This window comes from Pongo abelii, chromosome 7, assembly GCF_028885655.2.
Source record: "Pongo abelii isolate AG06213 chromosome 7, NHGRI_mPonAbe1-v2.0_pri, whole genome shotgun sequence".
Lineage (NCBI taxonomy): Eukaryota > Metazoa > Chordata > Mammalia > Primates > Hominidae > Pongo > Pongo abelii.
In genome coordinates, this window is record NC_071992.2 from 144,459,646 (window position 1) to 144,487,485 (window position 27,840).

The 27,840-nt window shown below is 46.4% G+C and overlaps 1 long non-coding RNA gene across 28 annotated transcripts in view; it reads left to right on the forward strand.

The window, feature by feature from the left end:
• Positions 1–19,367, forward strand: part of LOC100457480 (uncharacterized) — a 215,420-nt gene extending 196,053 nt beyond the window's left edge. For 20 of the 28 annotated variants that reach the window (XR_010141319.1, XR_010141317.1, XR_010141315.1 and 17 more), the window contains 2 exons: positions 6,866–6,991; positions 7,692–11,023. This is a non-coding gene — a long non-coding RNA (uncharacterized LOC100457480). Of the gene's footprint in view, positions 1–6,865; positions 6,992–7,691; positions 11,024–12,149 lie in introns of those variants that run through there. The other 8 variants (XR_010141324.1, XR_010141326.1, XR_010141325.1 and 5 more) reach the window with 5 other exon arrangements.
• The last annotated feature ends 8,473 nt before the right edge of the window (positions 19,368–27,840 follow it).

Sequence of the window (27,840 nt, forward strand, 5' to 3'; positions counted from 1 at the left end):
ATTATTGAAAGCGTACTTTGTGCCAAGCACTGAGCGAGGTTCCCCATTTGCAGGTATTCGGGGATTGTCTACCTACTGACTATTGTTAACTTCTAGTTTCTTTCCATTGTCCTCAGAGTAGATGCTGTACATGACTGCAGTCCTTTGAAAGTGATTGAGGTTATTTTTTGGCTCAGTGTTCTGTGACGAATGTTGCATGTGCACCTGAAAAGAATGTGTCCTCTGCAGTTTGGGGATGGAGTGTTCCATAAATATCAACTGTGAAAGGTCCAGTACTCAGCTGGTATAGACTCACTGTTCAAGAAAAGCTTATTCTTTCATTTATTGCCATGATTACCAGATAAACCTATAAGCAAGAGGCTGTTTTGCTAGTTGTGTAGACCAGCGGTTTCGGGAGAGAATGTAGTCTTCACTCTGCAGTGAGCTCAGAGGAGGAGAGAGGGAAAAAGTCCATGTGGGTGAGAAGGCACTGCCAGGCCCTGACCCCAGGAGGCAGGTGCTGTGCCAACTTGTCCTCCACGTGGCCCAAATAAGAAGAAAAGGCCAAGAACTCTAAACAGATCGCTGAGACCAGGGGAAAATATCTTGAGATTTACTGGAGGGAGGGAAATTTACCCATGGAAATGAGAGGAGCTATGTGTGGTGACACCCCTTCTCATCTCAAGCACTTAGCCAAAACTGATGTGATCAGAGACCTACTGTCTTAGTCCATTTTGGCTGCTACAACGGAATACTTTAAGACTAAGTTCACTTCTCACAGTTCTAGAGGTTTGGAAGTCCAACATCAAGGTGCTGACAGATTCTGTGTCTGGTGAAGGCACATTTCCTTGTTCATAAATGATTACTTTTTTGCAGTGTCCTAATGTGAAGGAAGGGGCAGGAGAGCTCTCTGAGGTCCCTTTTATAATGGTACTAATCTCAATCATGAGGGGTCCACTGTCATGACCATCACCCCCCAATAATTGTACTAATCCCAACCATGAGGAGGGTTCCACTGTCATGACCATCACCCCCAAAAGGCCCCACCTCCCAATACCATTACCCTGGAGGTTAGAATTTCAGCATATGAATTTTGGGAGGACACAAATGTTCAGTCTATAACTGGGATGCAAGGATTCAACATTGCCCCTGCCCTTCTGGAATCTGCAGGCCATGAGGGCATACAGATGATTAAACACGTAATTACACATAGCAGGGTGGTGGGGGGGTCATAATTGGAAAAGTATGTCCAGATTAGAAGAAAATCGTTCTTTATTTGTTTCTCTCTCTCTCTTTCTCTGTTACACATATTTGCAGACAAACCAGGAGGATTTCTACAGGGAAGCTGAAAGGGGAAAACAACAGGATCCTATCTATAAACCTATTAGAAACCATTAGAGAATGATTTCATGAAGAGTAAGGAACATGTGAGTTCGCTAGGGCCTCACCCACTAGGATCAGAAATGCTTGGAACATTTTTTGTACCATAAACCCTTTTGGCAAACTAGAGAAGCTATGGACATCTTTTCAGAATAATGCTTTTAAAATGCATGTAACAAAATCCTCGGATTTTATTTCAAAGGATTGCAAAGAAAACCAATTGCGTTGAACTCAGTTCTACACATGGGCCTTCCCCTCCACCTCACTCAATCTATGGGACAGGGACCTGGATGTTTATGGAGTAGTGGGGAGATACTTTGCAGACAAAGAAAAAGTCTTTCCCAGGGCCAGCAGTTTTCTATATATATGGAATTCGTTACCTCCAAGGAGGGCCTGACTGGAGTTTTTACTTTCAAATAGGTTTGAGTAACTCCACAGAAGACTGTCTTTACCTGCCTTTGGTGAGCTTACGGTTTCTGTTTCTTTTCTCAAAAGACTGTGTGCCCAAACTTCCAGAAAGTAGACATATTGATGCAGTTGAATTGCCCACCTTTTACATTTCCCTTATTGTTCCATGGATGGGATATAATGAATTGGCAATGGAGGGAAGAGAAAAGTTAAAGGCTAACTTTGATGGGGGGCTAAGTCCTCAGAGAACGTGTTTCTTAGGGAGCCTTTTGTCACTTGTTAGGCTTTGGAATCCTCTTTGGGAGTTCACCAAACAGAGAGTGCGGCCCAGGAGGATGGGGGGCTGAGGAGAAGTTAGAGGTTCGGGGAGGACCCAGGTCATATTCTGGGAGGTGGCAGGGGCTGTGGGTCCCGTGAGATCAGACACCAGTTATGAAGGAACTACTGGCAGACACTTTGCTCATTAATGTCAACCCCCCATGCTCATTACCACCCTAGGACCTGGGGTCCCCACTATACCACTGAGACAACAGTTGCTGAGCATAGTTAATCCAAGATCCTCCAGTGAGAAGCAGTGGAGCTAAGATCTGATTCCACATAATCTAGGCTCCTAAATATTTTTTTTTCTATTGCCACATGCCCAGCGGTCTCCCTGTGGCATGGAGGTCGTGGGTGCAGCTTGTGGAGTCGGATTGCCAGGTTTCGATTCTAGCTCCTCTATTTAAATAGCTTGATGATCCCAGGTCAGTTCCTGCTCCTCGTCTGTAAAATGGGAATAATTTTTTCACCTTTCCCACAGAATTTCCTGGGGGATTAAAGGGAGGATGTAACTAAAGCTCTGAGCACACGTGCCTAGCATGTGAGTGCTCCTTAAATGTTAGTTACTGTGATTATTTTTAGCCCAGCAGGACAGGGAGGAGTGTTAGGTCCCTGGGGGCGATCACTCCTCTGTTTACTCCTCGGACTGTCCCAGCCTGGCAGGCGTTCATGAGTTTGTTTCTCCTGTCCCAAGGTTGCCCTGGTGCTCTGCAGTGACCGGCAGGGCTGAGATGATTATACAACCTGCACTCCGGGCCAAGTCCGGTACTCGTCCCAGCTGTCGGCTAAGCCTGCACTGCTGTGGGTGAGGGAATCACTCCTTTCCAGCTGGCTTTCTCACGCTGGAGAAACCTGACCTTTATTCAGAATCATCCTCCAGCGCCCGCATCACACAGCACCCTGGCTCACCCCCCCCTCCTCCAACATGTCCTTTACATTCTCATCTGGGGAGATAATGGGGCTCCAGTGTCCCCAAGACAACTGATTTTCCTTTCTTCTTCATTCTTGATAACTCTCTGTTCTCCAGAGGTGCTGCTTAGACTCTAGAGGGATACATGAAAGAGCGGTAAGGTGACAAAGAAAACAGCTGGGTTCAATCCTGGCTGCATACTCAGTGTGGGACAGAACAACTGCTCTACCTTTAAAGTTACTTATCAGGATAATATACAGTATTTCATGTATATATACATACATTTATAATATGTAATAAATTTTTGTAACATTGTGAGGATGGTAAAAGCTTAGCCCAGTGCCTGGCACATCATAAGCACCCCACAGGTGCCAGCTGGCATCATTAGCAGCCATAGGAAAACTCAGGGTGTGTCTCCATTCCAGGCTTTGTGGCCTGTGGGTCTCAGTGTCCCCATTGTCCTGTGGGGTTGCTGAGAGCTGTCCTCATAAGGTTGTGAGGGTGGGAATATGAGAGGAGTTTGAGAAAGCCAAAGCCTAACAGGTCAACAACTGGACTGAGCTCTCCCCTTCTCCCCTGGGCCGTGTGCAAGCTTTGGGCCTGGTGGTGACACCTATCCCTCCATCCCACCGGGCGGGCCCAGCTGACCCTCCCAGTGCAGGGGCTGGGAAGCTGCAAAGAACCCTTAGGCTCAGAATTTTCAGCTATCCATCAGCCCCCCTGCTGTGTCTCATTTATTTTTCTCTATCTCCTTTTCCATCTCCCCTTCCAGCACCTTCTGAAACTCCCTAGTCCTGTACTATCAACACACCAACCTTTGCTTAATTGTCACATCAGACAGATGGCTCAGGTGTCTCCAGCTCCCTGAAGCTCTTCCCTTCCCCTCCCCTGGGCAGGGGCCTCAGGCCTTCCTCTGACTGATCCAGCCCACTTCCCAGTGTCCAAACTATTAGGTTGATGCAAAAGTAATTGCGATTTTTGCCATTAAAGATAATGGCAAAAACTGCAATTACTTTTGCATCAACCTAATAACTTTTGCACCACTAGGAGATCTCCTGCCATCTACTCAGTCTTCCATCCCACTCTCTGGGGCTTTATTCTTTCTATTCTTTCTGTTTCTTGCTGCCCACAGTGCCCCCACCTCCTGTGGCTGAAATGCTGCCCTCTCCCATCCTGCCCAGATGCCTCCTCCACCAAACTTTTCCGACTGCCGCATCTGGAATAATACATATATGCAACTTTAAGATCTGTCTTTCTTTTTTGATCTTTTCATATTTTTTTATTTCTATTTTGGTTATTTGCTGCCATATTCCTTAAGGAAAAGATTCCACCCTCACAATGCCTAAGCAGCTTGGATCATGGAAAGAGCTTGGGCTTCTCTCCCCACTTCTGTTCTCTCATCAGTAAAATGGGGATAAGCATTGTAAATAACCAACCCTCTTAAGAGTTGCTGTAAGGCTTGGCCGGGCGCAGTGGCTCACGCCTATAATCCCAGCACTTTGGGAGGCCGAGGTGGGAGGATCACCTGAGGTCAGGAATTCGAGACCAGCCTGGCAAACATGGTGAAACCCCGTCACTACTAAAAATACAAAAATTAGCCAGGCTTGATGGCAGGTGCCTGTAATCCCAGCTACTCAGGAGGCTGAGGCAGGAGAATCTCTTGAACCTGGGAGGCGGAGGTTGCAGTGAGCTGAGATCGCGCCTTTGCACTCCAGCCTGGGGGACAAGAGCAAGACTTTGTCTCAAAAAATAAAAAGAGTTGCTATAAGGCTTGAAAGAGGCCTTTGGCATGAATATCACCTCCCTCAGGGCTCTGCACATTTTTTTCTTTTTTTGAGACAGAGTCTAGCCCTGTCGCCCAGGCTGGAGTGCTATGGCACAGTCTCGGCTCACTGCAACCTCCGCCTCCCAGGTTCAAGCAATTCCTCTGCCTCAATCTCCTGAGTAGCTGGGATTACAGGTGCACGCCACCACGCCCAGTTAATTTTTGTATTTTTAGTAGAGACAGGGTTTCACCATGTTGGCCAGGGTGGTCTCAAACTCCTGACCTCGTGATCTGCCTGCCTCAGCTTCCCAAAGTGCTGGGATTACAGGCGTGAGCCACCGCGCCGTGCCAGCTCTGCACATTTTAAGGAACCAATGAATAAGTGATTGAATGATTGAATGGATAAAGGCCTTTACTGTTCTACTTGAAACTGTCAAAATGGATAGGTTTTTGCTACAGTCCTCGCCAACCCTCTTAATGCCACATCAGCAGCATGGCGTATGCACCTGCAAACCCAGGCTCTGCATCAGGTTGCCAGGTCACCTAAATGACAGCTGTGAATTCTAAAACAGGGGTCAGCAAACTATGATCCGCAAGTTAAATCCAGTCCACAGCCTGTTTTTTGTACAGCTTGCACATTAAGGATTTTTGCTATGTTCTTAAATGGTTTTTACATAGAAAATGTTACATTTTTAAATGTAAGTGTAAATTAAATGCAAATATAAACATTTACATTTTTAGATGTTTAAATAAAAAAATCACAAGATGTAATTTTATAGCATGAAAATTATAGGAAATTCTATCATTAGCACTTGTAAATAAAGATTCATTGGCACACAACTGTGCTTGTTCATTTATGTATTGTCTACATAAGCTATAGTTGGTGTGTGCAGAGCTTTCACTCGATGGCACAGTTGAGTAGTTTCAACAGAGATGGGATGGCCCACAAAACCAAAATATTTACTACTTGGCCCATTGCAAAAAAATTTTGTGCTGATCCTTGGTGTATGAAACAGGAGCAATGATGAATACCTACCCATCGTGTGTGGGTAAAATGTTAAAGTACTTGATATCAAGTGGGCACTCAAGAAAAGTTTTTTCTTCTACTGTCTGTTCCTCCCTGTCTTCATTCCCTTTCACAGAGGGCTCTTTTATTTCAGGGTCCAAGCCATGTAAAACCATAGAAAAAGGATGACAGGGAGACTCTGAACTAGTTCCACGCCCATACCAGGCGTCAAACAGCAGAGCTGTGTTTGTCAGCTCCACCTTCCCGCTCCAGAGCCTCCCCCAGACCTCTCAGTCTATGGGACTGTTGGTGGACAGGCAGCGTTTAAATCCATTGCGTCTTTTGCATCTCATGATTCCAGACGTGGATGGGGCCAGCCCTGCATGGCCTGCCCCGGAGAGAAACTTCTATTAGGTTTATCAGAGGCTGGACAGCATCCACTGCATCTTTTCTTGCTTTGGGCATTTTAAAACTTGGGCTGCTGTTGCATAGGAGATTGCAGCTGCAGTTTGGGTTGGCTTAAGATGAGATGCAGCCTCTGGGCTGAAATTGAGGGTCCTGATTCTGCTTTGAGAGATGGTATGGCATCCTGAAAAGAACCGAGATTTGGAATCTGGGCTGGAATCCCAGCTGTGCCCCTCACAAGTTCTAGGATTCATACTTTTTTCTTTTTCTGAAAAGTGGGGGTGATGCTTTTTCTTGGGGTGAGGGTGGGGTGTTGGCAGGGTTCTCCACTATGTAAGCTTGAGGGAGCAGGGTTTTGTCTTTTTCTGCACTGAAGCCCAGCTTCTAGAACAGTGCCTGGCTGGGGGTGAGCACTCAGCAAACACCTGCCTTAGAAAGGAGATTAAATGTAGAGTTCCTGGCACATGATAGAATCTCATTAAGTGGTCACATTGCCATTGTCTGTACTCAACCAGGAATTGGCACACTATGGCCCACAGCCTGTTTTTGTAAATAAAGTTTTATTGGAACATAGCTATGCCCATTTCTTTACATATTGTCTGTGACTGCTTTCCTGCTATAGTGGGGGAGTGGAATCGTGAGACAGACCTGTGCCCTGCCAAACCTAAAATATACATTGTCTGGCTCTTTACAGCAAAACTTTGTGGTTTCTGCTCTGAATGTCAGGGTGACCCTGTCTGAGGATGATCATGGATTTCATTTTCCCTTGTTTGTTAGTGTTGCGGTCAGCCACAAGTTGAAAACAAGGAACCAGCTTGAGGTACGCATTCTCGAGGCCCTTTCTAAGATACTTATGGAGACTTTTCTTTTCCACTCCGATTCCGCCACGCTCTTTCGGCATGGTCATAACTGGCTTCTCTGTGCCCTCCAGATCTCATATGTAAGATGGTGTTACTTTCATTTCTTTGTGAAAAGAAACTCAACCCATCTGTCAATTGCTGGTATATTCATTAGGGATTAACCATGGGTCCTGCAACAAGTAGGCTCAGGGCACAGAGGACATGAGTCAAAATAAAAAAAGATAACCAACCAGGTACAACTGTGCTTTGTAATATTATAGAATAGAATGCTGATGGGGTACAGGAAGGAGTCCACTGTGTCTGTGGGGCACAGGGTACATAAGATTCTGATTTACTTTTCCATCATGGTGAATGGCATGATCTTAGACACCTTAGTTAGCTTTATTCAAACTCAGTTTTCCAATCTGTAAAATGACAGTGTTCACTATATGCTGTCACTCTCTTTGATGGGCAGGGCCCACAGTTAGGAGCCTCTCGAGACGTTGGTATCTAGAGCGGTGAAGGAGGGCTTTCTGAAATGAGTGAACATGTGTCAAATGCTCTGAGGTCCTCACTTGAAGGGTGCCCTGTCCCCTGTACCAGCTGAGCAATGTGGGTGGGCCACCGTCCTGCTACCATTTTATAGTCAGTGGATCCTTTTTTTTTTCTCTTTCTCTCCAGAAGGACAGAATAATGGGCTCCCAGATTCACAAGCCCCACCAAGAGGATCACCCCAGGAACCCTTGGAGGCTGAGGAGTTCACTGAGGCTACTGCATCTTGAGACTCAGGATGAAGACCCAGCTTGGGGCTGTCAAAGGTGCAGCCTGCCAGCTGAGACCTCCAGGGGTTGAACCCAGGCCCCTTTGCCTTGTTCATGGCTTAGGCCAGTGCTTAGCATATAGTAAACAACTTGTAAATGTTTATTAGAGGATGTATGGTGGGTCATCCCTTCTGAATGGCACACTGTCCATTGTCATTGTCCTCAGAGGCTCCAGCCTCGGGTGCTTCTTAAACTGTGATGGGAATGATGGCAGCAGGTGGGCCCAGGGCTCAGCATGAGAGCTCACAGCGGCTGTGCTCCACCCCACCCAGGCCCCCAGTCTTGCCTTGTTTCCTGTGCCTCACCAGGCTGGCCTAGAAACTGCTTCTAACTGAAGCCTGCCAACATGTCTGCCCCTAACCACACCTACAACTCTAGGGTCACCTTTAGTCTAGATCAGGGGTCCGTAAACTATAGCCTTTGCCAGGCACGGTGGCTCACGCCTGTAATCCCAGAACTTTGGGAGGCCGAGGCAGGTGAATCACTTGAGGTCAGAAGTTCGAGACCAGCCTGGCCAACATGGCGAAACCCCATCTCTACTAAAAATACAAAAATTAGCCAGGCATAGTAGTGCACACCTGTAATCCCACCTACTTGGAAGGCTGAGGCGGGAGAATCACTTGAACTTTGGAGGTGGAGGTTGCAGGGAGCTGAGATTGTGCCACTGAACTCCAGCCTGGGCGACAGAGTGAGACTCTGTCTCAAAACAAACAAACAAACAAAAACTACAGCCTTTGGGCTAAATCTGGTCAGTGTTCTGTGCTTGTAAGAACTCTGAGTTAAGAACAATTTTTATGTCTCTAAAGGGTTGAAGAATACAAAAAGAATATTCAACAGAGACCATCTGGCTAGCAAAGCCTAAAATATTGACCTTCTGGCCCTTTACAGAAAAGGTGTGCCAGTCGCTGGATTAGGCAGTGCCAACCGCACCCCAGGCTCCCTGTGAAAATTTCAACCACACAGACTCATTTCCTTTCTCTTATCAACACTGAGGCAGGTGTGATTATCATTCCTTGTAAACATGGAGAAACTAAGGCATGGAGAGGTTTAACTCGTTTACCTGAGAATCTATTAAGTAACACAGCCAGGGTTCAAACCCAGGCAGTCCAGCTTCAGAGTCCATACTTCCTAGCTGCACTCTGGGCCATCAGTGTAGGGATGAGCTTCAGACAAGAACTCCCCTCTTAGTTTCTGCCCTCTCCTGCCCCACAGCCAGTGGACAGGCATTTTGCACCCCAGCCTGTCCCCAGCCAGCTCCTTCTCAGAGATTTCCTGCAGGGACTTAGATGGGGCTCTGGGACCACCCTCCTTTTCTGCCCTACCCGGCACCTGGAACTCTGCTTGATCCTGCTCCCTCTGAGGCTGGACACGTCTCCATGAGCCAGGCCTGAAGTTGTTCCCCTCTCTGGACCTCAGGGTCTCCCTTCCTAGGGGCAGTTCCTATGTCCCCTCTCCTCTCTGCCTTCCCCCCGTCCCACCATGTCCTTGGGGCTGGAATTGTAGTGTGCAGCCTTGGGAACAGGGCTGGGCTCAGGGGTTGGGAACAGAGGCCCAGGGCTCTGGCTGACCCTCTCTCATCCCCAGGAGGAGAAGCTGCTGTGTTTAGAGTGTCACAAAGAACAGTGCTGGAGGCTTCAGAAACCTCGGGAGATTCTGAACTAGGCTGAGCAGATGGGATGGTGCCTCTGTGATCAGCAGGCCTGACAGAGGAGTGCAGGAGGGGGTGCAAATGGAAAGACAGCTGCCAAGGGGAACAGAGAGCTTTTCAAGTCACCCTTGTCCCCTCCCCACCCCACCATCAGGGCTAAGACTAAACCTCACCATCCGGTTGCGGCCTCTCAGCCCTGGGGATGGAGATTAGTGCGTGTAGAGTGAAGGTAGAGAGGCCATGTTCTGGTTGTGTGACCTTGCACAGGTTATATAACATTCTGTGCCTCACTTTACTCATTTTTAAAATGATGAAGATGATAACTACCTGGCAGGGTGTCTTATATTAGAAATAATATGGTTCCTGGCACTTTGTAAGCACTCGGTGTGAAATTGTCTTCTGCTGCTCCCCTTCATCAGTCCACCCCTCCTCTGCAGAGGTTTCCTTCATGCTGAACAAGCTGGTAGCACCTAAGTTCCTGTTGGTGCACCCTAGTGCCTTCTGCCCAGCCCTCGAGACCCCCAGGGATCCTAGCCCCTGTGGACAGGGACTTTTGTGCCCTCCTTCTCTGTTACCAGCAAGAGTGAGTCATGCACTGAATTTCCATGGGATCATTGCTTGCTAACATTTGTGAGTGAGTTACTGTCCAGAAACCAGCTTTTCTGGCCTCTTCCCATTAATTTCACAAAAGTTATCTTCCTTTGCCCTTACTACAGCCCTGTGAGAGGTTCATTACCCCATTTTACAGACAATTAATACTCTGAGATGAAGTGACTCCCCCGGGGTCGCCTAGCTAAGCAGTGGAGAGTGGGCCTCCCACCCAGGCCTTCTCACTCTGACTCCTGTTCTCCACCTCATCGTATATGGCGACATGCAGGTCACATGATCACACATCCCTAGCTGATATGGAATTGTGAGCTTCTCCTGGATCTTCCGAGGAAGGATGCTTTCAGGAGTGCTTTGGAATGAAGGCAGTGGAGGCCAAGAGACCTCTAGGTCAAAGCCAGGCAGGAGGGTCCTCTCAGGGGCTCAGCCAACAAGTTGCATTTCTCCTTCAGAGGTCTGAAGAGGCAGAACACCCCAGAGGAGTCTGGGGCCACCACCCAGTGTCACTGTGGGAAAACGGCAGCAGGAAATGTCCTCTCGCCTGCGTGCTCCACCTCAGTCCACGCCTTCCCTCCTTCTGGAAGCCTTGCCTGACCACTGACCTTCCCCTTCTATGGGAATCACTACTGACCTTGCAGCTTATTATAGACTTATATGTATGCAGAAATATAATTTTAATTACTTTTGTATTGCTCGAGAGTGATACCGAATCATGATAGAAAATTTAAATAAACAAAATAGCCAAATTAATACCAGTAATCACCCCAGTCAAATATACCCAGCTCATATTTTGATGTAAAATCTTCCAGTACATTTTCTATGTACATATATATATTTTTAGGAAGGAGATTATATTTTACATGCTGTTTTCTAAAACGTTCTTTTAAAACTGTATCATAAACATCTTTCCTTATAATTAAATAGTCTTCTACAACAAACTTTGCTAATGAATTTTTTTTATCATGGTCACTGTTGTGTTATGTGCATCTTAGTTTAGCATCTTCAGTTACATTATAAATGTCTTAAGCCCTCAGGTTCCCCAGCCAGCCGCAGGGTGGGTTTGTTCATTGATTGATGGCTGTATGGGGTGGAGGAGGGAAGTAGAAAGTGAGTGAGATTTGGGTAAGCAAACCTGGGTTTAAATGCTCAGTCTGCAAATTCCATAAATTCTCCTTCCCTCCCTCCCTCCCTCTCAACCTTCCTCCATCCCTCCCTTCCTTCCTTCCTTCCTTCTTTCCTTCCTTCTTTCCTCCCTCCCTCCCTTCCTTCCCTCCTTCCCAAAACAAATGCCTTGTTAGATATTTTATATCTTTATGTAAATATGCACTCATTTAAATATCATGTGGGCACCTCCTCTGAGTGGCCCTGAGCTTGGTTCTTGGATGTGGCACTGCACAAGAGAAACCAGGTCTTTGCTCTCCTGGAGATCGATGCATCCAGTGTGGGACACAGACTCAAATCAAGGCAATAGACAAAACCTAAGCAGGCCACTAACTTGTGTTTAAGTACAACATCCACATGGACGGGAACGAGAATTACAGGGGAGCACACTTGAGCTGGGGTCCATCAAAGCCCTCTCTGGGGAGGTGACAGTCAAGCCCAGACCTAAAGGAACCTGCTGCAGGGAGGATGGGAAAGATGTTCTGACAAAGGCCTTGAGATGGGGAAGGCTTTGGTTTAGATGAGGAACTTCAGTTGGTTATTCCCTCTCTCATCCATCCTATTGAAACCACCTTTGCAAAAGGTGTGTCAGTGAGAAAATTATAACCGTAAGCTAAGCTAACCCAACCTCCATCTTGCCTTTTCTTTAATTATTCCTGGGCTATTGGGTCAAGCTAACTTTGGAAGACATTTAGGCTACAGTTTCAATGATAATAGGCCTTGCCCAAAACTCAACCACTTTTGTAAAGCTGATAGGGGACCATCAGGGTGTGGGGAGGAGAAGAGCCTGAATCCTACTAAGCTGCAGACATTATTCCGGAGGTTATAAGATATGCAACTTTCCCAATTACTCCTGTGAATAACACTACTATTATAGATTGGCTTTTTGAAATATCTTTCCAGGTTTTTTGCATGTCTGACACCCATGACTCCACCTGGACCTGATGGCTCCACCCAGAAGCAATTCAGCCCAACAGGAGGACAGCTTCAACCCATTACAATTTCATCTCTGCCCCAACCAATCAGCAGCAAGCACCTGTTACCTGTCCACCCCCACCCCTTCCCCCAAACTGCCTTTGAAAAATCCCTAACCTATGAGCTTTGAATAAGATGATATGAGTACGAACTCCATCGCCCACATGGCGTGGCCGGCCTCGTGTCTATTAAGTTCTTTTTATACTACAATGCCATGGTCTTTCTTTATGCAGTGGGCAGGAATAGCCCCTTGGGCAGTAACAAATTTGGAGTCTCATGTGGGATTGTGCTGGTGGCTACCTGTGTATGATTCGGTAGCCCCCAGCTGGCAACAGGCCTGGAGGCCAGCTCAATCGGCTGCGTAGTTCTCCTGGCAGAGAGATGGGGGCTGACTCTGGCACCATCTCTACCAGCGGGACACTGCTGACCATGGTGCATGGATGCAGTGGGCAGGAAGAATCTCTTGGGCAGTTATGCTATCTATCCAGTCCATCTGTCAAATGTATCCAGACTATGACCTCCTCTCACTTCTTGGTCGAAGCCACCCTCATTCCTGCCTGGAATTTTTGCAACGGCCCCTGGGCTGGTCTCCCAGCTTGTGCCTTTGCCTCTCAATCTGTCTTCAAAACAGCAGCCAGGGTGATCCTTTGAAATGGCAGCCAGAGCACATAAGCCCATTTGCTTCAAAACCCTCAAAGGGTTCCATCTAATTTTGAGTAAAAGCCACAGGCCTCACTGTGGCCTGCGAGGCCCATGGGATGCAGCCCTGTGATGTCTCTGATCATGTCCTCGTCCTTTCCATCTCATTTCACCCTGGCATCCTGGCCCCTTTGTCATAACTCAGACCCTCCAGGCATACGTCTGCCTCAAGTTCTCTGCACCTGCTGTTTCCTCTCTAGCCTATTTGTCCACTTCCTCATCCCTTCTCAGTCTTTGCTCGGGTATCATCATTTCCATGAGGCCTTCCCTGGCCACTAAATTTAACACTGAAACTTCCTCACATTCCATGAAGCTCACTATGCTCTTTGCTGGTTTTATTTTCCTCCATTGTTCTTGGTGTCTCCTAGTGGGTCCTACAATTAATTGTTTCAGTTGATTTATTAGTTTTTCTTACTCCCCTGGAATATAAACTTCAGGAAGTCAGTGATTTTTGTCTTATCTCTTTCCAAGAAAAGTATCTGTGACATGGTAGGCACTCCATAAGTATTTGTAAAACAAATGATTGGACTTCCTTATACCAAAGACGGTCGGCACAGAAAACAAATCTTTACTTCAAGCACAAACCTTTTGATATACACATATATGTCCAAGGTTTCATTTTTTTTTTTTTTTCAGAGAAGGGCCCTTTCTGGTTTCCCCTGCTGCCCATCAGGATGCACTCAGGCAGCAACTGTACAGTAAAGGTGACACCTTTAGCCTCTGGTTTCCCAGAGCAGAGAGCTGTCAACACCATAAGCTATTTTTGCCTCACCTCTGGTGCTCTGGAGTGGCAGGCCAGTCACAGGTGTGGTGCATCAGACTATGAAGAGACTGGGTGGCCACAACTCTGTGCCGGGATGCTGACCTCTTTGAGGCAAACAGCATGAGCTGGAAAAAGTGTGTCTATCTCAGAGTTAAAAACTGGTGAATTCCCCTGTTGCTCTTTACCATCTCCTGGGTCCATATGATCTGACTGACACCCACTTTTCCCTTTCCTCACTGGGCTCCAGACACACTAGCTTCCTTCCTTCCTGAAGCCTCCATCTGCTGCCGAGCTCAGGGCTTTGTTAGACGCTCACCCTGCCTGTGTTGCTTCCTGCAGTGTGCTGAATTGTGTCTCCCAAAAGATATGCTGAAGTTCGGACTTCAGCATATCTGTGAATGTGACCTTATGTATAATAGAAATAGGGTCTTCGCAGATGCAATCAAGTTCAGATAAGGTCACTCTGGATGAGGGTGGCCCCTAATCCACTGGCTGGTGTCCTGAGGACAGAGACACACAGTGGGGAGGCCTTGGGAAGATGGAGGTAAAGGTGGGAATGATGCATCTACAAGCCAAGGAGCACCAAGGATTGCTGGCAACCACCAGACACTAGGAAGAGGCAAGGAAAGGTTCTTCCCTACAGCTTTCAGAGGGAGCACAGTCCTGCTGACACCTTGATTTCAGACTGCTAGTCTTCAGAGCTGTGGAAAAATACTTTTCTGTTATTTTAAGCTCCCCAATTTACAATATTCTGTCATGGCAGCCCCAGGAGATGAATACATTTATTTCGTCTCCTTCATTTCATACCTCTAGTGCCATCTCCTTGAAGAGCGATTCTTCAACTCCCAGTCATTACTAGGTTCCCAAGTTCTACACCTTTAGCTCTGCAGCCTATTCCCACGGGAGATTCTCTTTTGGTAGCCTCCCCCGACACAGTGTAAGCCCCTTTGTGTCCAGGTTGCTCAATATGGGTCCTCAGTCTCTGAGAGCATCTTCAGCACACATTGCGTGAGCAATCAATTTTTGTTGAATGAATGCATTGCAATCTGGAGTGAGCCTTCTGGGCCTCAGAAGCATCTTGATTTGACTCTGTCTGTGTGTTATAACATCCCAGTCAGAAGGTTGCCCTGGGTGCTTCCCCTAGAAATCCTCAAAGTACAATTATTCAAATTGAGTCACTCAGTCCATGGTACCCTACAGTTGCAGATGACACAAGAAACATGAGAACCTCTGAGGACTTTCCAAGCTGGGGCCTGTTCTTACTATTTAGCATGAAATGTCTTTTCCTGCTAAGAACATGAACCAGAAATGAGTTTTACCGAGTGGTTAGCAATACCTTAAATAGAAAGGAAACTCCAAAAAATGTAACTTCTCTCACACTTAAGCCTCCTTTTCAACTTCCCTTTCCTGCTTCCCATCACTAGAACCGCCAGATCTTATTTCCTGGGTGATGATGAATGGTGGCCCCTATTTCAGACCTCCCCAAATTCTGCTGAACTTCCCCTCTTTGGGTTTTAGACAGAGATGTATGGTAAGTGCCTCTAGAACTGACATCTCCTGTGAGACCCTTCTCTTACATGCTATGTAGGTTTGGCCGCTGACGGATGCAGAATGGTCTTTATTGAGCACCTACTAAGTGCTAGCTTTTACACTAGGCAGTTTGACACTCTGTAACTTCTTTTTCATTTAATCTGTTCCAGAAACTTATGTTCACTATGATGTGATCTTGCTTTTGATCCATTTTACTGATGAGGAAATTGAAGCTCAGAGAGGTCAAGTAATTTGCCTAAGGTCACACAGTTAATAAATGGTAAAGCCATTTTCAATTCTACGTCTGCCTGACTACAAAGTTGGTGATTTTCCTTTCCTAAATGTTACAACTAAAAACCCACCCTAGCTCAAAATGGCAATGGGCTTTATTGTAAGGATTTGGGCTGTGCCTGGGACTGCCTGGTGGTTATCCAGCAGCCTCTTAGGAGGAGTTGGACTGTTGGATTTATGGACTTGGGACCCTTGGTATGTGCTCAGCACATGCCACAGACCTGGCAAGCATGCTGGCCTGGGGTCATCTGCTCTTGGGGCTGTGTTTTCTAATTAAGGGACACTAGGCTAGCCACTTCCCACATCCAGCTTCAGTTTCCCCAACTATAAAATTAAGACATAGATATGCTTTCCACTCTGCCATCCTGCCCTGATAATCAGGGATTTTAGTATCCCAGGGCTATAATGACTCATTCTTCCATACCCCTCAAACTCCTGCCTTTCTATCCTATCTGGAGCCGTGGCTTACATAAAAACTCCCAAGGCATCCATGTAGGTCCCTTCTGTCAGAGGACCCAGCTTCTCTATCCCTTTCCTCCCCTCAGTCGACATCCTCTCCTCCCTGGAGTTAGTCCTGCTGGGGGACCTTGGGCAAGTTCCTTCACCTCTCTGAGCTTCCGTAGCCTTCCCTTTAATGATCTCGAATGTAACAACCCCACCTCATAGGCTCATTATGAGAGCTAGATGAAATGAAACAATAACCGCTGTTTACCTTTCAGGCACCTGGCAGAAGTGCATGCTCTGGAGCTGAGTGGATGGGTGCAAATCTTGGCCATGCTGCTCCTCCATGCCCAAGCGGTTTGGTCCTGGACCAGTTGCGCGATGCTCCACACCTCCACATGCTCTCTTGTCAGGCAGAAACAGTAACAGCAACCCCCCAGGCCTGTTATGAGAGTTAAGTGAGTTGATATTTCTAAAACACATCAGTGTGGGGCATTAGGCTAGTCCCTAATGCCACTCATGTCAACAAGTGCTGTAGAAGAGTTAGCCATTATTCTTAGGTCAACTAATTATCCAATCAGCCTGACAAAGGAGGTACTGTTATTAGCCCCATTTTATAAACAGGAAAGATCAGTAACGTGGCCAAGGGCAGAGGGGCAGCTCTTGAGCCCAGACTGACAAGACATTCTAGGGGGAGGCTTCTCACTTTCAGTTATGCTGACTGCTAGATATAAGGGGGCTCCCCACTTGGAGTTAAAGGTTTGCAATAGCCATCTCGAAATTCTTGAAAATTTTAATCACTTTATCTTTGAGTTTGTGTTTTGTAAGTGAAGTTCTGCTTCTGCCACCTCCCCCTTTCCCCAGATGTGCCCAAGACTGAAGAGGGTCAGAGTCAATCCCATAATTGTGCCATGGGGCAGGGCTGTGTAGGTCTTCAAGGGGCTGTATTCACCCTGCAAGTATTCCTGTGCCCAAGAGAGTATGACATTAAATAGCAGATAAAAACAAAACAAAACACACCAGGACGGAGATCTGGGTGCATAGCATGTCACGGGTGGGAATGAAATGATAGCACTCTTTCACTTCAAAAAAAAATCCCAAAATACTTGTTCCAAGTTTAGTAATTGAGTGCAGTTTCTTCTGACTTTTGATTCACAGGTAGAGACAAAGTCTTTAGCTGAAAGGTAATAGTTTTGCCACCTTCTACAAATATAGATATATTTTTTCCCTAAAGCCTCCTGAGTTCTTTTTAAGATTTGCATCTAAAATATGGGCCCTTTGCCACTGACATTCCTGTTTGGTAGTGGATGAGAGGGCAATCTTATTTTTTTCTTCTTCTGTTGTTATAATCCTCAGATGCAGAGTGTTCTCTTTAAAAGACGCTTTTAAAGGGCAATTACTTTATGCAAACGTGGGCATCTCTGGATGGCTGGCAAGGCTGGAGTCAGGCCATGGAAACCTGGAAAGTGGACTGTGGGGGTTGGGCAGGGGACCAGGAGGGAGGCCCTGCTTGCCGGTATCAGTAACTTTCTTCTGCTGCCCCCTGGACCTCTGGGAGAAGACTCAGCAGCCACAGCCAGAGTAATGGGAAGATCACAGCCGCACAGGGCTGTGAACCAGGGAGGACACCTCATCTGGTTTATCTCATGTGAAATAGATGAGGCTCCTTGAGATCTGAGCGAGCAGCCACTCGAAGCCAATCCTGGGAGCCACTGCAGACCTGTGTCCAATGAGAGATCTCAGTTAAAGTAGAATAGACCACGCTGGGCTGGGAGCGATGTCTCCTGCTTCAGTGTAGGCCACAGCACAGCAGAGGGTGGAACATTCCAGGAAAGAGTTAACGATGCAGGAGAAGCCCCCTAAGGGAGGCCAGTATGAGAAAATGTGGCCTGGGATTGTATGGTCGGGGAGAGGCAGCTGGGCTCCAGCCCCTTTTCTTACCCTTGGAGCCTATGCAGTCTTCAAGAAGCCACTGCCGGCTGGGCGCGGCGGTTCACACCTGTAATCCCAGCACTTTGGGAGGCCGAGGCGGGCAGATCACGAGGTCAAGAGATGGAGACCATCCTGGCCAACATGGTGAAATCTCGTCTCTACTAAAAATACAAAAATTAGCTGGGCACGGTGGTGCGTGCCTGTAGTCCCAGGTACTTGGGAAGCTGAGGCGGGAGAATCTCTTGAAGCAGGATAATCGCTTGAATCCGGGAGGCGGAGGTTGCAGTGAGCCGAGATCGCCTCATTGCATTCCAGCCTGGACAACGGAGCGAGACTCCTTCTCAAAAACAAAAACAAACAAACAAACAAACAAAAAAAACTGGCCACTGCTCCAGTGGCTAGGCCCAATCTAATTTCCACAGCTGCTTCAGGCATCTCTGAAACCCCCAGATGGAGCAGCCCGAGCTGTGGACACTCTGCGGCATCCATGCCTCCTTGTTGCTTAGTGAGCCTGTTCTCATTACTCCCCCAGCGCCACCCTCTGCATTTGCTCCACTCCTCCTAGAGCTGCATCTTTCATTTTTGCATCACTAAATGCACTTTTTCTGTTTCTCTGTTTACCGGAGAAAAAAATAGGAAGCGTGGGAGGCAGTGCACAACAGTCTTCGCCTCGGGTTCGTTGGGTAAGTTTTGCCCCTTCTCCAAGAGGGGACCTGACTAGGGAGGCTCATGGTTCAGATCGGTGCTCTAAATTCCCAACATACAACTGAGCCATTTTTACTTGTTTCTACAATTTGTTACTAGTAGCTGGCCTTTGCTGAGTTCCATCTATGAGCTTGGCCCCCTTGCTAATCTCTCTACTACATACAATATCCCTTTTAAATCTTTTTTATCGCAATATAGTTTACAGATGACAAAATGCAAAGATCTTAAGTTAGAATTTGGTGTGTTTTGCTAATGTATACATCCATGTACCTCTCACCCCCAAACACGGACACAGGACATTTCTTTCACCCCTGGGAGTTTCCTTGTGTCTCTTTCTATTTTCCGTCCTGCTCACCCCACACGAAGGTGACCACTGTTCTAATTTCTGTCCTACCCATGCATTTTCTCTGTTCTAGAACTTCTTAGAATCATCTTTACTTTCCTCATGTCTAGCTTCTTTTCTTCAGTACACTGTTTATGAGATTCATCCAGGTTGTTGCATAGATCAAAAACACTTCCTTTTTATCGTTATTTAGTATTCCATTGTCCGGATACTCCACACTATTTATTATTTAATCTATTTGATGGACATTTGGGATGTTTTAAGTGTGCATTGATGATGAATAAGGCTGCTGTGAGATTTCATGGACAAGTCTTTTTATGGACATATGTCTTGGGGAAATACCTAGAAGAGGAATTGTTGGATCATATGCTAAGTGTATTTTTAGCTTTCTAAGCAACTGTCAAACTGTTTTTCCAAGTGGTGGTATCTTTTTTTTTTTTTTTTTTTTTGAGACAGAGTCTTGCCCTGTCACCCAGGTTGGAGTGCAATGGCGTGATCTCAGCTCACTGCAACCTATGCCTCCCAGGCTCAAACGATTCTCTTACCTCAGCCTCCTGAGTAGCTGGGATTACAGGCACCCACCACCACGCCTGGCTAATTTTTGTATTTTTAGTAGAGACGGGGTTTCACCATGTTGGCCATGCTGGTCTCAAACTCCTGACTGCCTCGGCCTCCCAAAATGCTGAGATTACAGGTGTGATCCACAATGCCTGGCCAGTATTATTTTTGAACTCTTGCCAGGAGCAGAGGAGAGCTCCAATTGCTCCACATCCTCACCAACATTTGGTATTGACAGTCTTCTTGATTTTGGCCATCTTAGTAGGTGTGGAGTGCTGTCTCGCCATGGTTGTTATTTACATTTTCCTAATTACTAATGGCATTGGGCACTGTTTCACGCACTTATTGCATATATCTTCTGTGTGAAGTGTCTAGGTCTTTTCTGTATTTGGGAAGATGGGTTGTTTATCTTTTTATTATCGAGTCACAAGGGTTATTTATATATCCTTGATACAAATCCCTGGTCAGATACACGTGCTGCAAATATTTTCTTCCAGTCTCTACTCACACTGTCTCTTTTAATCCTCCCAGCAACTCGACGAAGTAGATGTTACTATCCTCTTCTTCATTTCCTAGAAGCCAAAGCTGAAGCACAGAAAGGTTAAGTGAAATGTTCAGAATCACACAGCTACTCAGTACGGCAGTGAGAATGTGGGCCTACTGCAGTGTGACTCAGAGCATTGATGTCCAGAAAATCCCAGGAAGCTTCTTTCCACACACGAAGCCTTGTATCTCCCTGGCAGTCTGGAGGCATGTGGCCCTCGAGCCAGTGCTGGGCTGGGTTATTTTGGTTCACACTCTCTCCCTCTGCCTTGCACATACCAGACCATCCTGGGAAGTAGGCGGCTCCCACAACCCGGTTGGGAGCATGGTCTTCTGGGGAGGATGCCACACAGCTTTGAGTTGCTCTGATGAAAGACAAACTGCGGGGATTCTTATGGGCCTCCGAGGACGCTGGCAGTATTACCTCATGCCAGGAATAAAAATGAGGGGCCTAGGTGAGCTCGCCACCAGCCCTTCTCTGAGAGACATCGCTGGAGGAAACCAGCCAGGAGATGGGAGGGCGGGGCTGGGATATTTAGTACACAGCGTCTCAAAGGAGAACTATTGGGTGCCTCAGGGACTTCCCTCTTTCTTTCTCCTTTCTGAGCAGGTGAAAGGGTCCCTGTGGCAGTCAGAGCAAAAGGCTAGGAGGTTTTGTGAGAGTAAGAACAACAGCAACTCCAGCCCTCAAAATGCTAGTTGGAATAGCAAGCCTCTCTGAGCACTCGCTGTGTGCCAGGCACCGTGTCCACACTTTGCAGCCCTACTTGATGCAAGACACTGTGTAGTGGCTTTGCATTTACTACCTTAATCCTCATCACACCCCCATGAGACACGCACTATTAAAATGCCTACAGGAGGAAACTGAGGTCCAGAGAGGTGAAGTAATTTGCCTAACGTCACTTATTTGTAAGTGGTTGAAGTTTGAATAGGAGTTTAGCTAATTCTAAAGCCCAGTAGCTTTACTGTTATGCACTTCTGCCATTCTGTTAAAAAACTTGGTCAAATTTTAAGTTTGTGTCATGCACTACACATGAGGTGTCTTGGTCAGTGGAATCTAAGATTGAACAAGACCTGACTCTTCTTTGGGCACTGTGTGGGTTGGATGGTGGACCCCCAAAAGAAATGTCTACATCTCAGAACCTGTGAATATCATCTTACTTGGAAAAAAATATTTTTGCATGTATAATTAAGGATCCTGAGATGAGATCATCCTGGATTCTATGGGCGACCCTAAATCTAGTGACAAGTATTTTTATAAGAGACAGAAGAGGAGAAGGTCATTCGAAAAAGGAAACAGAGATTGGAGTGATGTAGCCACAACTCAAGGAACACCTGGGGCCTCCAGAAGCTGGAAGAGGCAAATAATTCTCCCCTGGGACATTTAAAAGGAGCTTAGCTTAATATATTACATTCATTAGAAGTGAGTCCCTAGGTCCAGTCCACCTGCAACAGGAGTACATTACACAAAGGCTTGAATACCGGGAGGCAGGAATCAATGAGGGCATCTTACAAGCTGTGTAGCTCAGTGCCAAGAGACAGGAATCACACCTTCTTTTGCTTTTTAAATTTCTTTTTTAATTTTTTCGAGAATGTATCTTGCTCTGTCACCCAGTCTGGAGTGCAGTGGCGCAATCTCGGCTCACTGCAACCTCTGCCTCCTGGGTTCAAGCTATTCTCCGGCCTCAGCCTCCTGAGTAGCTGAGATTACAGGCACCCACCAACACGCCCAGCTAATTTTTGTATTTTTTAGCAGAGATGGGGTTTCACCATGCTGGCCAGGCTGGTCTTGAACTCTCGACCTCAAATCATCTGCCTACTTTGGCCTCCCAAAGTGCTGGGATTAGAGGTATGAGTCTGACCCCACCTTCTATTTCTCTGGCAATCCCCATCCCCACCTTCTGTTTTTCTGGCAGTCCCAGGCCCCTAGCTAAAAGAAAAAGAACTAACATTTAACATTTTTATTTATTAAGAAATAGCATTTATTATGTATTGACTGTGTATCAATTACCATGCCAGACTCCTTAAACACATCGTTGCATGCAGTATCACTTGACCCTCCTATGAACCCTGGAAAGGGAGGTGTTCTTATCTCCATTTGACAAAGGAGGAAACCAAAGCTCAAAAACATGAAGGCCACACAGTAGCCTCTCAGAGGAAGCCAGTGGTTCTCAAACTGTAGCTGCATCAGAATCGCTTGAAAACAATCTCTAAGCCCTGAGCACAGAGTTTCTGTCTGATTTTGCAGCTTTAGGGTGGGACTTGAGAATCTGTTTCTTTTTTCTTTTGCTTTTGCTTTTGCTTTTTTTGAGACAGAGTCTCCCTCTGTCTAGCAGGCTGGAGTGAAGTGGTACGCTCTTGGCTCACTCCGCCCTCCTGGTTCAAGTGATTCTCCTGCCTCCTCCCAAGTAGCTGGGATTACAGGTGCCCACCACTACACCCGGCTAATTTTTGTATTTTTAGTAGAGACGGGGTTTCACCATGTTGGCCAGGCTAGTCTCAAACTCCTGACTTTAGGTGATCCACCCACCTCGGCCTCCCAAAGTGTTGGAATTACAGGCGTGAGCCACCGTGCCTGGCCAGAGAACATGTATTTCAGACAAGTTCCAAGTTGAGGCTGAGGCTGTGGGCTTGCGGATCAAGCTTTTAGAATCACTGGAGAATCAATATCTTTTGCAGCAACAGACAAACCCTAAAGTTTCAATGGATTAACATATCAAATACATTTCTTGCTTAAGTTGCAGTCTTACTGGGGTAGGGCAGCCGTCCTTCATTCTATAGCCCCTATCATTTGGAGCATGTGGTCCCCAAAGTCACCATGGAAGGAAAAAGAGAGGGCAGAGGGTCACTTAGGATGTTCAAAAAGGCTAGGCCTGGAAGTGGAGGCTTTTGTGCATTTTGCCCAGCCTCCATGGGCCAAGACTCAGCCCCATGGCCTCAAACTAACTGCAAAGGAGGCTGGGAAATGTAGTCTTCCCCAGGAGGAGTAAATGGTTAAGATGAGCACACAGCTGGTCAGGGCAGGGCTGGGATTTGTGCTCAGGTGCTTTCCCTCCTTCTTCTCTTGCCTTTTTCCTGGTCCAGGTGTTTTTGGTGGGCTTTCTCAGTATTAAGGAACTTCTGTACGTATGTGTGTGAAATTGAAAAAAGAGAAGAGGAAAGAGACATTTTCGAGGTGCTTCAGCCCACTCTCTTGCCAGCAGACTTCACCCAACTTCACTTCATCTTAGAGGTGCAGGTGACAGTTGATAAGTACCTTGAAAGCCCTCCATGTATGTGCAGGGCATTCTTGCATAAGTTTCATCTGTACCATGTTAAGTGATTCAGGGCCACCATCTCTGAATTTGAAGAACCCTCAAGCTACTGGTTCTCCAGGACCTAAACCCTGGACTCCAGGCCACAGACAAGCTCTGAGTGAAAAACGAGTCCTTCTTGCCGCTCCTCCCCTATGCTTCAGATTGCTCCAAACCTACCTGCCTCCAACACGTGGTGCAGTCTCTACCTTCCCTTCCTTTGCATATACTGTGACATCTGCCTGATATCTTTCTCTTCCCTCCAGACTTGACTCAGATGATACCAGCTCTATGAAGCCTTCATCAATCTGTCAAAGAAATATTCAACTTACCCTCATTCTGGGTCAGAGGCACAGGCATGTCTCTTTGTCTAACCTATGGTCTAGCACTTGTCAAGGCCTGTGTAGACTTTGCACTTGCCTGCCTCTCCTTAGAGAACGTGAGATGTTCATGAGCCAAAACTGTGTAGCATCTTTTCTTGGCCTCTTAATTTCTGACAAGACTGAGTCTAGAAGCCTTCCTGTGACCTGCAAAACCCTCCTCAAGATCCACAGGTGAAGAAGGAAGTCTCTGGCATTAGTTTGAATCCCAGCTGAGCCACTTGTGGGCTGTGTGACCAAGGGGAAATTCTTAGTCTCATGAATGCCTCAGTTTTCTCATCTGTAAAATGGAGGTAGTAATGTTGTGTATATTCAATGAAATAATGCACCTAAAGCCCTTTGAACAGTGCATGGAAAAAACTCAGGAAATGCCAGCCGTCATTGTGTTCTTATCATTGCTTTTGTTAGTATCTTGCCACTTTAGCCCACACCAGCTGCACCAGATCACTTACTAGCTGACAGTTTTGATGATCTTGCATGCTCCTTCACTTTTGCACTTAATTTCTTCTGCTCAGAGGTCCCTGTCTCTCACCTTTGAATTAATTAATTCATACTTATTCATTCGTTTATTTAAAAAACCTTATGCTTAACTCATTCCTGCTCATCCTGTAGACTCGTCTTGGCCCTTCCTGTCTATTCCCACTGGATTTACCACTCCTGTTTTGACTTCTGTTTACTTTTCTGTATGTCCGTGAACAACTTGAAGGCAGAAAAAAAGATGCTCATTTCCTACTGAATTTACTGCTCTGAACCCAGTTCCTAATATCATGATTGTCACATAGTGGGAGCTTAATGAACATTTGCTGAATGAATATATGAATGTTTCTCATCTCTGAATCTGTTCCCAATGCTTAGTGCATTGTAGGTGCTTACCCAGGACTCTTTCTCTTGCAGGCAACCAGATCACTCTGGATGCATATCATCTAAAGGCCCTAGTTGTGGGAGGGCTACTTTTAATCAGTGTATTGGCCAGGCGCAGTGGCTCATGCCTATAATCCCAGCACTTCGGGAGGCCGAGGCAGGCGGATCATGATGTCAGGAGATCGAGACCATCCTGGCTAACACAGTGAAACCCTGTGTCTACTAAAAACACAAAAAATTAGCTGGGCCTGGTGGCGGGTGCCTGTAGTCCCAGCTATCTGGGAGGCTGAGGCAGGGGAATGGGGTGAACCCAGGAGGCAGAGCTTGTGGTGAGCTGAGATCACGCCACTGCACTCCAGCCTGGGCGACAGAGAGAGACTCCGTCTCAAAAATAAATAAAATAAAATAAAATAAAAATAAATAAATAAATAGTGTATCTAAATTTTGCCACCTTCAGAACCAGAAGGCTGTCCGTGGTCTAGCCTGACCAAGTTTAAAATGTCTGGGGGTTGGGGGGGCTCTCTGAACAATGCAAGAGGCACTATTTCATCTGTGTTTCTTGGACAATCCCTAGAGTTATCCAAAACTTCTCAACAGTTGCCACATTTGAAGACATACTGCAGAGTATCTGTCTCATCATCTTCTGATACCACAGTGCTTAGATTAGTGCCTAGTAACCAAGGAAAGAGGGAAGAAGGGGCCTTTCCACCACTGGCCAATGTCTTAGATATGTGGATTTGGAGCCAAAATGTTTGCCCTACTAGCCTCATGGTGTGGATGGTAACACTGCGCTAAAACCGACCCTCAGACTCTTGTTTCATGAATTTGTCTGATTTCTTTGGTAGCTGGGGTCTGGTTTTGATGTGCAAACTGGCTCTAAAAATTAATTTGTTCCCTTTCTCTCTCACCCTTTTTAATTGCCTGATTTGTTTGTCTCTTGGGGGTGGCAAGGTGGGAAGTTTGCTCTCCCCAAGGCTGGCCAGGATAGAACCTTCTGTGCTGGTGCTGGTCTGACTGTGGAAAGAGGTGCAGATGTTGGGGTTTGGAAAGTCATTGTCTGGGTTCCATGTCATATGGCCTCCTGAGAGGGACCCTCTTGGTTATTGCCTGCTCATGTCATGGAGGAACGGCACGTGGTTTTTATCAACATTTTGGTTTTGTTTCTATTTATAGGAGGTTGTTCAGTGGTTGTCCCAGTTTTTACTCCTTCTTATTAATTGTCATGCTTAAAGCCATGCATATTTTCTGACTATCCACTTTTCTTTTCCCTGTGAAGCAAAAATAATATTAATTGAAACTGTAATGTGTGGCAGAGACTTTGCTTGGTATTTTCACACTTGTTTCATTTGTTTTTCATGATCATTCTGCAAGGTAGGTATTAATATTATTAGTTCCATGTTACAAGTGAGGAAATTGCAGCTTAGGGATTTTAATTTCATAAAGCTAGTAAACATCTTTTTTTCATGACATGTACAATCTGGCTGGCTTTTTAATCATCCTGCCTTGAAGCTAACTTCGAGGTTCTTTTTCAGGCGATTTTGGTGTTTGACTCTTTCTGGGTTGCACAGTGTGTGCCCTGTACTGCTGTGCTTGTATTTCATGGTCTCTTGTAATAAACGCTTCTAAACATGGGCTCACATGTTAATTTGTTTATAGTAATTATTTCCCTGAAGAAAAAAGAAGTCCATTTAATTTTTTCTCTTCTTTTATCTTTCCAGACCCTCAGGGCCTGATTTTCCGTGGCTCTTTTGGAGCAGATGTAACCAAGAAATCAATATAACCATTAGATTCATCCATGGCAACCATAATGTCATAGCATCTCCTGCCTTGTAGTGTTGACAGAGGTGTCAGAGCCAGGAGGAGGGAAAATACTTCAAAGATGGGACGGGAGCCTCTAAAGTGAACGGGAGAATTAAAATCCCACGGAACCTCACTTAGCAGATGAGAAATTGTAGGTTGTTGCCTATGGCATAATCAGGTCTTCTTTCAGAGAATGTAATGGCTTGATGTCAGGTATGGCAGAGGGATCTCCAGCGTTCGGGTATCATGAGGCCCTTTAGCAGTGGTGGGGAGCAGCTGATGGAGCCGGAATTTTATATTTGTCCTTTAGGTACCAATGCTCATCACCTCCAGAGGTGGGGTTGGCAGATCTCATGTGATTTCCTTCTTCCAGTGGATCTGGGCTTTTATTATTATTGTTATTATTAATTATTACCTGTGGCGAGGAGAGAGGGCATCCTTTATAAGCACAGTGTTCGGTTTATGGAAAACACCCCAGGTATGTTTGACTAGTACATGTTGGTCTAGTCTACCTAACACATTCAGTTAGTTAACAACTATTTATTGAGCACCTTTTTGGAGTCAGGTGCTACTGTAGGTATGGAGGTGGAGATTCTGCAGAAAACAAAGCATACAAAACCCATGCATTCAGGGAGTTCACATTCTAGTAGGGACTAGGAATTCAGCTGAGCTAGTAACTTGAATTTTCTCTCTCCAAAAGAGGTTGCCAGTTGCCTCACAGTATCTCTTCTCCCCTTCTTTAGTGTAAAGCAATATTTCTTAACCAGGAGCAATTTTGCCCCACAGAAGACATGTCTAAAGACTTTTCGGTTGTCACAGCTTGGTAGGAATTGTATCCTCTGTATGTGTGTGTGTGTGTGTGTGTGTACTAGTGCCTGTGCTAACACTACTAGTATCTAGTAAGCGGAGGCCAAGGATGCTACCAAACATCCTACCATGTGCACAGGACAGCCTGATAACAAAGAATTATCCACCCTGCAATGCCAATAGTGCTGAGGTTGGGAAGCCCTGGTGGAGACAGAAGTGGCTGCTTGGTCAGTGACTACATTTCCCAGCTTCCCTTGCATCTAGCTGTGGCCTTGTGACTGGTTTTCACCAAGCGACCATGAGCAGGAAAGCTGTGCCCACATCCAGGAGGAGGGCTTTTAAGAAGTGGATGTACTAAGCCGGGCGCGGTGGCTCACGCCTGTAATCCCAGCACTTTGGGAGGCCGAGGCGGGAGGATCATGAAGTCAGGAGATTGAGGCCATCCTGGCTAACAAGGTGAAACCCCGTCTCTACTAAAAATACAAAAAATTAGCTGGGCGTGGTGGCAGGTGCCTGTAGTCCCAGCTACTCGGGAGGCTGAGGCAGGAGAATGGCGTGAACCTGGGAGGCGGAGCTTGCAGTGAGCCGAGATCTCGCCACTGCACTCCAGCCTGGGTGACAGAGTGAGACTCTATCTCAAAAAAAAAAAAAAAAAAAAAGAAAAAGAAAAGTG